This window comes from Gobio gobio (assembly GCF_949357685.1).
Source record: "Gobio gobio genome assembly, chromosome: 16".
Classification (NCBI taxonomy): Eukaryota; Metazoa; Chordata; class Actinopteri; order Cypriniformes; family Gobionidae; genus Gobio; species Gobio gobio.
Genome location: NC_137109.1, coordinates 23509374 through 23523180, shown reverse-complemented (window position 1 = coordinate 23523180; position 13807 = coordinate 23509374).

The window sequence follows — 13807 nt, the reverse complement described above, 5'->3', positions numbered from 1 at the left end:
TGGCCTCATTTGCTGCTACTCGGACTACTGCGCACTGTTTATAGACGTGCTCCCTCTCAGTCGTGTGTCTTAATTTGGCGTTATTATTGGAAACCATGGTAAACCGTTGCTGCATTGTGGGGTGTAACACTAGATCACATAATCGCCATGGGAAAAAGTTCGAAAATGGATTAACTTTCCACCGCTTTCCTGCTTGGAGACGCAACTACGGAGACCAAGTATCCGAGGTAACAAAGAGTCGTCGGCTCGCTTGGATCGCGGCTGTAAGACAAACTGTTACCTGGGGATATGGTGTTGGCTGATCGCGGCTTTGACATAAAGGACAGTGTGGGACTTATGTGTGCCGAGGTAAAGATCCCTGCTTTCACAAAAGAACGCTGTCAGCTGGATGCAAGAGATGTGGGGAGCACAAGAAAAAATGCCCACCTCCGAATTCACGTGGAAAGGGTGATCGTAACCGTCCGCAACAAGTACACTATTTTGTCAGATAAAGTACCGATTCACATGGTGTTGCCAAGCAAGGACGAAGACATGTCATTCCTCTATAAGATTGTGTATGTATGTTGTGCTCTGACAAACATGAGCCCTAGCGTTGAAATAAAATAAATGTGCATTAAATACAGCCATAAGTGTCTGTTGCATCCATACCCACAATCTTCAAAATAAATATACTTAAATCAATATAATGTGCAAAAGCAAGAAGTGTCAGACAATCGCAATAACCGTATAATGTGCAAAAGCAAGAAGTGTCACACAATCGCAATAACCGTATAATGTGCAAAAGCAAGAAGTGTCACACAATCGCAATAACCGTATAATGTGCAAAAGCAAGAAGTGTCACACAATCAGATATTTTTCAGTGTTTATTTGCAACTAGTGCAACCCGAGAACACAGAACGGTGCAGAATGCTTCAAGGTAAAAGGTTAACGTTACATAGGCTTCATGATCTGCAGCTGCTGAACCCATCCATTTGTGAACTGCAAATTTCATATAAATCCAAACCGTTAATAGTTCCAATGTTGTCCATATACCGGTCCCTGGCTTCCCTATTTAACGTATCCCGGTAAATTCCACATCCTTTTCGGGATTTTAACATAGTTTTTCTTTCTCCCAACTCTGCTTCTCCTCGTTCGATTTGCTGTATGTTTACATTCGCGAGGCCATCAACATGGCCGCCACGTCCCAGAATGCAACGCAGCGCCCGAGCCCTATTAATAATAATAATTAATTACATTTATATAGCGCTTTTCTAGGCACTCACTCAAAGCGCTTTACATAGAAGGGGGGAATAATACATAGAAGAATATGGCTGCGGAATTGTTTCTGTGTGTTACGATCGGGGCAAACTGCATAAGTTACAATCCCCATTGTGACAAGGCTGAAACCGCAGTATCTGCTGTGTCAAGAACGGGGAAACAAAGCTAGAACGCAGTAACATCACTTACTGCGGTTTGCCTTGGTATTGGCTTGTATTTTGTAGTTACTGCAATTTTGACACGCTCGTTTCTCTAAAACTGGACAAAATTGAACCAGCAAACTTTGTCACAAGACAGAACAGATGTCACAAAGCCCATTTCAAGTCTTTACTCAATTTTGACCAATTGTGTAGTTACTGCGCTTTGCCTTTGGACGGCAGTGTACTTAAGTACACTTTTTGAGTATCTACTTTCCTTGAGTAGTATTTTTTCTGGAAACTTATGACCTTTACTTCACTACATTTGAAAGACAAATATCGTACTTTTTACTCCACTACATTTCTATCAAGGCCCTTGAAGTAGAAAGTCGTAGCCGCTTTGAAAGTCAATGGATGAATTTTTTTTTTTTTTTTTTTTTTTGTGAAGACAGCCTATCAGTAATCACTCTTGTAGGATCACATGAAGTTCAATGATTTCCAAGTATTTTTTGAACACCAATCAATTGATGGCAAAATAGAAGGCGGCAGTTCCCAGACGCAGTGTGAGCAACCACAGTCATACTTAAAAGTTAAAATTAAGAAGAGCAGACGTGGATAAGTCTGAAAAAGTGCGACGTCACGAAAATGCACACAGAAAGCTGCCTCTCAGACGCCAGGCCACAAGTACTGGAGTTTAGTTCTACTAATTCTACTAAAATCTTATTATAGACTAAAACTAAAACAATTCAGATGCCTAAAATGTTATAGTCAAAAGACTATGACTAAAACTAAATCCAAATTTGCTGTCAAAATTAACATTGGTATGAAGTATGGTTGGTCAAATGATTTTTATAGATTTACCTACCAAGTTGCCATATATGGCTTGTGGATAGAGTGCTAATGCATAGGTAATGTTCGACAATGATGTTAGTTAGCATGCAAAAACGTAGTTGGGCTAATAATGTTAACTGAAGTCCTTTCAGAAATGTTTTTTACATAATCCTATCAAATAAACACAATGTAGAAACCTTTCTTTTCTAGTATGATTTTGACTTTGATAAGAGCTTTGTAACTTTTAAACAAGTATTTAAATGAGTTCAAGGTATGCTAGCATTTCAGATGGAGCATGACTGGCTTAAACCACCATGATGGAACAGCGTGTATTCAGACAACAATGCAACAATAATAAAATAATGTGTTTACTTTTACTTTTGATACTTAAGTGCTTTTAAAAGCAAGTACTTCTGTACTTTAACTTAAGGAAAAATCTATCTTTACAGCTTTACTACTCTCAAGTAATGGAGTTGTGTACTTTGTCCACCTCTGTGTAAAAGAAAATGTTAGATAGATTGCTTTGAATCCATTGCTCTGTGGTCCAGTTCTGATGCTCACGTGCCCACTGTTGGCGCTTTTGCCGGTAAACGGGTCAACATGAGCACCCTGACTGGTCTGCGGCTATGCAGCCCCATACGCAACAAACTGCAATGCACTGTGTATTCTGACACTTTTCTATCAGAACCAGCATTAACTTCTTGTGCAATTTGAGCTACAGTATCTCGCCTGTTTGATCGGACCACACGGGCCGGCCTACGCTCCCCACGTGCATCAATGAGCCTTGGCCGCCCATGACCCTGTCAACGGTTCACCACTGTTCTTCATTGGACCAATTTTAATAAATACTGACCACTGCAGACCGGGAACACCCCACAAGAGCTGCAGTTTTGGAGATGCTCTGACCCAGTCGTCTAGCCTTCACAATTTGGCCCTTGTCAAACTCACTCAAATCTTTACGCTTGCCCATTTTTCCTGCTTCTAACACATCAACATTGAGGACAAAAGTTCATGAATTAACTGTTGCATTTCTGGGACAGTTTAATGAACTCAGCATCTCCCCTGTGGGACATACGTTTGCTAATAGCAATAATATCTTAGTCTTTCATATATATTCTAACAATAATATCTTAGTCTTTCATATATTGAAAGCTTTTAGACTCTAGTTTTCACACTTGGTGATTTTCGATGGAAGTGACAGCAACTGTAATTTATTAATTTGTGACATGTGTAGAGACATAAGGCGAGTTCGACCTTGATTTTGAACTTGCACATAAAAACCATGAAAGATCGGTAGAAACCTAGTTTTCATGCCAAGACATCAAAATATATTCAAATCAAATACTGCCATGCACATACATCTGAATATGATGTCTACTTCATAAACAGTGTGACATTTATGGAAATGTATGGTTCAGGTCCAGTGTCGGCGCGGTGGTGGGGCATTCGAGGGCTGTGCCCCCCCTAGCGTTCATTGATGCCTCTCCTACCACAGGCCATGGCGTGTGGCCCAAAAAAAATCCCTTTTGGTTATTCTTTTAATAACAGTAGCCGCGTTTCCATTACAGATATGCGCAAAAACTTTAGCGATTATTTTCTAAATTTCAATTAAAAACTATTGCGAAATGACAGTTTCCATTAAACGAGGTTATGCGACTAAAACTTTTTTTTCCCTCTCGCAATAAGTCATTCCAAATATTATGCCACGGATGTTGGTAGGTTTATGTATCCCAGCCACCGCGTCGGACACATTAAGGCTGTAAGGAAAGCACCTTATAGCCACTTGAGCGGCACGTAAGAGGTTTTTGTGTGTTTCTCCCTCATATCTGCTTCAAGGTCTTGATAAATTGTGGCATTTCTTAGTTTAGAATCCAGTATTCCTGTAATTCTGTTGTCTTTTATGAGTTTAATAACGAACACGTTGTCTTCTGTCTGCGTCGGAATTATCGATACGGTGACGCGCATCTGCCACATCATATATATAATTTTTTCCACTATTTTTTTATTTTGTTGTAATAACGAGATATGTCATTAAAATAGACTGTGAAGTTTGGATTTTTCCCTTAGGCATAGTGTAACAACTTAAAATAGCCTACTTCGTCATTTATGGTATTGTAGTATATATTGTAGTATGCAATGTGTTGTAGAATATTTGAGTTTATTTATTATAAGTTGTGTATTTGTTTATTATTATTATTATTAGGCTATGTGCATATTTATTTAGAACATTTAGTTAATTAGGCTACCGTTCCCCTGTCGGGTAGTCACCGCAAGAGAAGGGCGAAATGTTTCATTTGCATGGTGGTAGGCTAACTCAAAGTTTTTTTTTTTTTTACCACTTCGTTATTTTGGCTCGGAATTTCGTTTGTTGGAAATATGAAGGTAATTTTGAAATGCTTTTTAAAACTTTGCGTTTAATAAACAAAATATATTTTCTAAATGAAGACAGCGTTTGGAGTGGAGTGCAAAATAATCTGTTCCCTGAGTCCACGGCCTTTGTTGGTGTTGTGAGTGTACACAAATAAAAGTAGACAGTTTATAGTTCATAATTATGTCTTGCACTTATCTATCTGTAGGCTATGGCTAAAAATAACCGTGCGAGTTGTTTCCGCTGTCATAAAGGAAAAAATGCGCGGGCGCTTTCGTCGGACAGAGGGTCTATTTAGTTTCATAGTTAGGCTATGTTTAAATATTAGCATATAACATTATTTTTTAATTAACTAATTGTCTGTATATTTAATAAATAAGAAGCAAACCAAGTTCGCTGGGAATGGATTGACATGCGTAGCCTACGTTTTCCTGTTTCCTTAACACAATTAAACAGAATTGTCAAATATTCGGGCTCATGTTATACGAGCAAAACTAAACTTTATTTTGGGGAAATAGATTCCTGACCACTTTTACAGTCTATTGGTCTTCTAGAGAGATGCGCTAAAGCACAGCCTGCGTAATGGAGATTCCAAAGTGCTCTTCTTTGGTCATAACCACGGAGAGCGATCGCGGACAGGTCCGTCCTAAGCACCGAAAATATTTACAATGCAACAAAATATTAAAAGAGCATCAAGCTATTAAAATCTCTATTATGTAAGCACAGACAATATAACAGTATTTTAGTCAGTCATTCTTATTAGGTTAAACAGTGATTTGATAAAGTTTTTAATTTAAGGCCCACCCACAATTGGTCTGGCTCTGGCCCATCCAAAACTGGAATCCTGGCGCCGTGCCTGATTAATATAATAATAATAATAATCACAATAAAAAGTGTTTCGCTTTTTTTATTGCATTTCTGCTGTGTTGGACTATGATGTCGCATCAAAATATATCACATACAGCAGTGCCCCCCCGCCGATGACCCAATGCCTACTGGAGAGTAGATCTGCTCTGGCGCCGACTCTGTTCAGCTCACTCAGCACACTTTTCCATTTATATGGAAATGTCCTGGATAATTATTATTATCTTAGTTCATCACGTATTATTTATAAACTAAGAAATTAGAAAATTCATTAAAAAGTTTGATGTAAAATTTGGCTTAAAACATTCAGTTATTTGCTGACTACAAGGAACTCATAAATTGGTGCATTCTTTTAATATCAAAATTAGCAGAAGGTCACTGGAGAAGAGAACTAATGCTCTGTGCTATTGGCCATAAGCATTGTGGCCTGTTTAATTGCGTGAGGAAGCAGCATGCGCTTGTTTTTCACGTTGCTACTTCCTAACTCAAACCAGTCCAGATCCGTAGCCAAAAAGCCTTTTTGTGGGGTTGGTTATTGTCCTTTGGCCCCAAAGAGCTGGCACTTGTGCATAGTAGAGGAAGGGAAGTCTAAAATGGTCCTCAGGAGCATCTTAAAAATTTTTTATTGTCATTTTAGAGTGTGTGTTTTGCACTGCCAAATGTGTTTTGGCAAACTGTTTTCCTGCAACACTATTTGGCAGTAAAATGTGCAAAGGAATTATTTTTGGGCTGCTGTGAGTGCAAAAAGCTAGGCGGGAGTTGTAGAGGAGAGAATATCGACTGCTTGAATTCTTGTTAAACAACAGTAAACAAATAAACCTGCACCCGAAGCAGCTTCTTTTCTGAGCTCCTTTTAATTGTGAACAATTTCTTCAAAGAGCCCGGCAGATTAAAAGCCTGTTACTTAATGTATGCTTGTTAAATAATCGTTAAAAAAATGCATCCAATAGGAATGCTTGGATTTATCAGAAGCTAAAATTGCTTCCAGTCTCACTTGAAAATTGACTATTAGATAGATTTAATGCTGGCCCCATGCGGAGGGGCTTTTGGGAAAGCTCAGCAGGTGTGTTGCTGATTATTATCTGACACCCCAGTTTTGGATAACAAGAATCATACCATACACCACTATAGCTGTTTCAGCTAACACACTGTAAAGACTCATTTAATTTACAGATCTGCGTGTTATATGAAGCAATTTAACATGGTTTTAGTGACAGATATTTGGCCTCTTAGTTGTTTGATATTTATCTGCACTGTAAACCTGAATAAGTTGGCAAAACTTAAAAAATGTTGGTAATCAGTGCACATTTTAAAGGGTTACTTCAGCTATTAGCATTAAGCTTTGTATCAGTAGAAACCCAGCAGTATATTCGAATTATCGTACTTTCCCCCCTCATGTCCCTCTGAGACGAGAGAATTATGCATTTTATTTCTGGAAAAAATCCTCCTATGATGCAAATATCGTCATTTTGCGTCATTGGAGGATTTTTTGGCCAGAAGGTAGAGACTACAGTCAGTAGTAGGAGCTGTTCCGCATGTTATCAACCCGCCCATAGGGGTGGGATCTCACAGAATGTAAATGTGCACGGCCGCTCGTCTCGGGCATTCATAACGGAGCGGTGCGGAGCAAAGCGAGTGTTTCAACTTTTCAATGAATTCCTATGAAAGTTAAGCTTCCATATGCGATCTGAAAACGCGCCAGATTGGACACGCGTCGTGAATGACTGCCGCGCTTACCTCAGCTCTTCGCTCTCGTGATGAATGAAATCTGACTCCTGCTGCGTTTGTGCCGTGACTTTTCGGCTCACTCACACTTTATTGAAAAGACACGTTCAGTTTTTAATTGTGGTGTCTCTAACTGAACGAAATTATTTTATTACTATGAAAATCAAAACGACGGTGGGGGCGGTGTCATGGTGGGCAAGTGATAACCAGTGGCTGTGGCTTTGGGAGTGGCCTCGTTGGGCATTGAAGCAAGTGCATTCTGGGAGTTGTTGTCTTTCATCCTCATGAGACAAAAATACATTTTCTGTCTTTTCTCAGTCTAGAAGTCACCAAATTCAAAAATGATTTCACATTTCTACTACATAAATGACCCAGTTTAAATGCACATTCATCTTCCAGGCGCTGAAGTACCCCTTTAAAGGGATAGTTCACCCAAATATGAAAATTCTGTCATCATTTACTCACTCAAGTTGTTCCAAACCTGTATGAGTTTCTTTGTTCTGCTGAACACAAAAGAAGATATTTTGAAGAATGCTGGTAACCAAGCAGATAGAGCAACCATTGACTACCATAGTAGGGAAAAAATACTATGGTAGTCAACGGTTGCTCTATCTGCTTGGTTACAAACATTCTTCAAAATATATTCTTTTGTGTTCAGCAGAACGAAGAAACTCATACAGGTTTGGAACAACTTGAGTGTGAGTAAATGATGACAGAATTTTCATTTTTTGGATGAACTATCCCTTTAAGTAAGCAGAACTTGCAGATTTTTATTTTGTAATCATACATTTTAATTGCTCTGAACTTGAAATACTTGAATTAGCTAATTCATACATTTAACTTAAAAATTATGCAATCTCAAATTTTTAGAAATGGAAACTTGGCTATCTTAGCTAATTTAATAAATGCCACCTCATAATTGGTTACACAATGCCTTGGTAGCATTAGCATAGCACTTGCTGAATGAGGACAGCAATATAATCCATTTAACATATTATATGTTCTCAAACTAAGCTCATGCTCCACTATGATGGTAACGCTATAAAAAAAAGAAAACAACAAAAACATAACAGAAACTCTTCTAATCTAGCATAGCAAAACATTAAACACAACTACATCTCCCACTTAACGTTAATCTTGCAGAAAAAAAAAAACATATTATAACACTAAATTTTGGCATTTACTGTCCCTTTTGAGTGTCATAGCAAAGCATGCTGGGAAACGGAAATACCAGCCCAGGTTCGGCTAAATTTAAATTAGTCTAAATGAAAAGAAATGAAAATAAATAAGTTCATGAAACTCAAAACAATGAAACAATTCAGATTACTTAAAATGTGTCCGTTTTGAGAACTCAAAAGAAAAAGAAAATTCTAAATACTCTTAAAAATTAATTTGTTTTTGAACTTATTTGCTTAATTTGAATTGGCTCTACTCAAACCAATTAATTAATTTAAGTGTGTGTTATATCTTTTTTTTATTTGCCACTTTGTAATGTTACCCAATCATGAGTGTAATAATGTTTAGCAAAAGTAAAAAGGGGGGTAAAAAAGATGAATCATATTTAACTGTCAGACCGAGATCAACCACCACAACCACACCAGCTGTTATTATTTCTCTGTTGTCAATCTTTGGATAAGTTTTGCGGTAACACCCAGTCTATGGCAACATGGTAGCAGCCTTTCATCCACAATGTAGTTTTTCTCACTTTGATATCTGGAAAAGGGTAGCGCAAGATGGATATCTCATCATGCCTCTGTGTGAGTGGGGGTAGGGGTCATGATGAGATATCATTCTTTTAGTTTTCTGTAGTTTGATGCCAGTGGGTTTCAGAATCCCACATCAGTTGCATTGCCACTGAATGACTGTTTACAAATAGCAACAAACAAGATGTTATCCTGCTCCCCACCACCCGTGGATCCATCAGTAATAAAGTGGGTAGAATGGCCCTAAATTGACTTTATCTGTAACACAGACCAGATGAATGAGGTGCAGCACTGTGCGGGGTTTAGTCTGATGGCTTTGGGACTTGTGATAAAGCCTCCTGTTTGAAGAAATGCTGAAATCAAATCCGTACGTCTTATCTGCAGTTCTCATTGCCTCTTTGATCAGACTGAAGGAGCAGTGGGACATGAGGATGAATGCAAAGGTCTTCTCCCCAGGACCAATGTGTTCACATTCTCTAGCCCTTGGCATGGCTCTTGAACCCAGGCACTCTGAAGAGCGCTCGCCTGGTCCTAAACCACGTTAGGTACACTGGCATCCCCCTCTTTCAAACCCGATATTCACATCTGAAAGCAATTCTAGGTCTGTGTGTGGGGGCTGCCGGATTCCAGCAGGACCCCCTCACCGGCAGAAAGGAGGGAGGTAAAGCATTGGGAAAAACAGAGATGGCAATTAAACAATCGCTGGTCTTTTGATGGAATTCCCGGCGGAGTTAGTCAAAGCGGGATTAATCACGGGACTGATCCTGGTTATCCCACCACATATCTTTTTTACAAGCTTATGCCATTTCCTTATTATTATTATTATCCTGGGAAAGGAAATCTATGACAGGTCATGAAAATGGAAACGTTATGAAGGTATAAATGGGTTTTTAACATCCCCATGTGTTAAAACTGAAGTAATACCACTTGGATTATGATTCCATAAACTGGCTTGAAATGACTGAGCAAAGCATCCATAATTAAAACCTTAAAATGATGTATAAAACTAGTATTAAGAGCCACCACAGAAAAACTTGCTGTTTAGCCTCCTCAGTTATCAGCTCATGTCAAGCATTGTATTACAACCAGCAATTTACTTTACATTCTACCCAAGCGACTCTATAATTACATGGATTTATATTCAAAATGACTACTTTGCCTTTGTAAAATCAAGATAAATGCATTTTCTTTCTCCGTATCACACAAATTCTGCTAAATGTACATTTGAACATATAATTTTACCCCAACAGTTCCCTGCTTAATGTAACTTCAGTGCAATCTTATAAACTTGGTCAACGTTTCCTGTTCTTCAAATGCAGCATCATTTATCAACCTTTTAAGATGGCGTGTGTATAATTGTCGGATGCGTTTTCGGTAACACGCAGACAGACACATATGGCTGTGATCACGTGTGAGTGTGTGTTTCCTCCATGGCCTTATGCGGCTATGAGTCAGACAACAGCATTGATGTTTTATGGTACAGCTCACCCAGCCTTGGCAGAAGTAGAGACAGAGCGATACGCAGGATGAATGTTTTACATCATGTGTTTTACGGCCTCATTTGGAGACAACAGCTTGTACTGTGACCTCAAGAAAAACACCACTCCAGAGGCACCCCATCTTTAGAGAGAGGGAGGGAGAGAACATTTGAGAGAGAAGAAAGGAGGAGGCCCCAATAAAAGAACATCACACCTGGAGCTGAGACACCCGACACTAGCCTCGGTTTCCCCTGCCGGCAAGTTAGAGGTCCTCTCAGTGGCTAGACGTCTGCTGTAACTTGAAGCAGGTGGTGAGATTCAGTAGCCCAGTGCTGGGACTCTTCACTGTCACGGAAAGGGACGGTTTCATTTGATAAAAGGGGCTGGAGATTAAAGGGACCTGAATGGACCTCCTCAAATGGCAGGCCTTGATTTATGATGCCAGCAGGCGGAGGTGGCAGCATGACAAATAACCTGCAGAGGAATTGGAATGTCATTTCTCTTCTCGAGACTGGATGCATTCAAAATAAGACGATATGCTCTCAGATATAGGACTGCGGAGATGAGGTCTTGTGGACAACGTTGCTGCAAAGTTCACCTGTTCAACTTGTATTTTGTGCTTCATCAACAAGGAACCTGTGTGCATGCATGTGTGGATGTGCGAGGGTATTAAAGACATTTAGGACATTATCAATTTCTATTATCCATAGAAGGTCATTAAGGTCAGCCGGATATGGGGACACTTCCTGTAACACCTGATGTACTCGTTTACATCATAGGAAGAATGGCATCTACTCTAATATTAGTCTCTCTGTTTATCCCGAGGTTTACTGTAGTCAGCCGGATCCTAGTCTCGCGTAGTCAGACCTTCAGACTGACGGCAGAAGGTCTGGACTCTATCGCAGCTTTCATTGGTCAAGGACCAGCCAAGAGGACATTTGACTGAAATGTAACGCAACAAATCACAGTTCGTTTTGTTCCGTGTCATGTATAGGGGCGTGAAAATGTAAAGTCGATGTCGCTGCAATAACAAACCGGCGTGCATCTGTAAATTATTTATTCAAGAATGTTGTGCAAGTTAAAATGAAAATCCAGCGTTTAGTTGATCCTGGGCACTAATTGTCACAGTTGTTAACACGACAACGTTCTGCTTTCACAAGGAAGTTTGGAGTCGCTGCATTTTTTCTAGGCAGAACGCTAAAGAACGCAACACACGCGTCTCGTGGATATCTTGTAGAATTCAAACAATCAGATGACGACTTCGGAACTCCTGAAGTGTTTCCAGATAAGTGTGCCTTATACATCAGACGTTCAGCTAACGGTCCATGGGCGTGACGTTTGAGGCTGAGACTAGCCGGATCTGGGCTGTATCCAGATCAGATGGTGGACCTGTGCCTAGACTAGATGTCTCTGCACAGGCTTTAAACTAAAGCCTGAACCCGGCCTGTACCCGAGATCATTTAACCCGACTCGACCAATACACTTACTTGTGAAGCCCAAACCGACCCGAACCCGAGGTCCGTTTCTCACAACAGATACCATTTTTGCAATATGTTGTATTTAAAGATTGCTTGCAACGGTAAACAAATAACGTTAAGTACATGTACATGTACAAACACAGGCACAGCGGCCCCATCAGCACAGCAATAAGAGAAAAAGCACGGACTTACCAATAACATAACTTTGCTGTGGTCGAACAGGTGTAACAGGCATAAATTTCTCTGGAACTCAAACTCTAAACTTCAAAAAGTTCACGCAGTGTTGTTAAACTATTTACACAAATATCTCAGGAGCCTACGAGTTATGAAGGAAGAGAACGGCATCGACATTTGATCATAATTCTTCCAGAGTGCAGCTTTTCCTGCACATTTGGAACTGAGATAAGTTTTCCCTGCATTATCACATTCATGGTTAATGTTTGCTTTCTGTCGTCTGCTGTGTTGTGACCGAAATAGCGCACAAGAGTGGTAGCACATGCGCGAAAACAGTTTTGTGATATAAATGATATAGCCTATTATAATGATGAAATTCAAAATTATATAGGCACATGTGCATATGTGTATATATATATATATATATATATATATATATATATATATATATATATATATATATATATATATATATATATATAGCACTATGCTTATGTGTGTGTGTATGTATGCATGTATTAATCTGCGCGTGTGCTTTCTCTCTCTCGCGTGCTCTTTTGGTTACAACACAGCAAGCAGGCAAAGGCATGCAAACTATAGCCGATTTAGTTTTTCTTAGTTAGACAACCGACCTGAGGTTGTTCATTAAACATTAGCCTTAACCCGATCCGAAACCTGCACGTTTTCCGGGTAGCAGACCTCTAGCCTAGACACGGCCACAACAATTTCCCTGAAGTGTCAGCAGAGATTGTGTCAACTACGCTCTCCTCTGTGAAGGCCTCAACGACACAACAGCCAATGGAACAGATACTCAAAAAACCCATCTCCGGCTTGATGACTCTGATCTTCAACCAGATGGAACTGGACAAATATTCGGAATGTTCCGATCCAATCTGACTTCAGACCTGTAACACTGCCTGAATCATAATCATACACTGTTCATTCATACACTGTTCATTCGTTATCCAGAGGAAAACTGGTCCCCGACCGAGCCTGGTTTCTCCTCAGGTTTTTTTCTCCATTCTGTCACCTGATTGAGCTTGGGTTCCTTGTGTAACGGGATAGTTATTTGATCATTTGGAAGGGGAAGCTCGGGAAGAAATTCAAAATCGCCCAGTTATACATTTACATTTATGCATTTAGCAGACGCTTTTATCCAAAGAGACTTACAACTGAGGAGTACAGGAAGCGATCCATCATGAGGAGGCAGCAAAACACAGAAAGTGCCTGAAGTACTAAGTTTTGGACGTCGCATAGAGCATCACACACTAGGGCAGGGAAGAAGTAGAGGAAAATAGAAGGAAAATAAGGAAAAGGAAAGGTTTTTTTTATGATGGGTTAAGTGCTCGCGGAAGAGGTGAGTTTTCAGCTGTCGTTTGAATGCTGTCAGTGATTCTGCAATTCGGATGGAGGTGGGAAGATCGTTCCACCAGCAGGGAACGGTGAATGTGAATGTTCTGGAGAGGGATTTTCTGCCTCTCTGTGATGGTACCACAAGCCATTGCTCCTTAGCTGAGCGAAGGCTTCTGGTGGGGGTGTAGACTTGTTGGAGCGAGTCAAAGTATGCAGGAGCGGAGCTCGTGGTGGATCTGTAAGCAAGCGTAAGCGCCTTGAACTTGATGCGAGCAGCGAGTGGTAGCCAGTGCAGAGAGATGAAGAGTGGTGTGACGTGGGCCCTTTTGGGTTCATTGAAGATAAGACGTGCTGCTGCATTCTGGATCATTTGGAGCGTTTTGATCGCACATGATGGAAGTCCAGCCAGAAGCTCATTGCAGTAGTCAAGCCTAGAAAT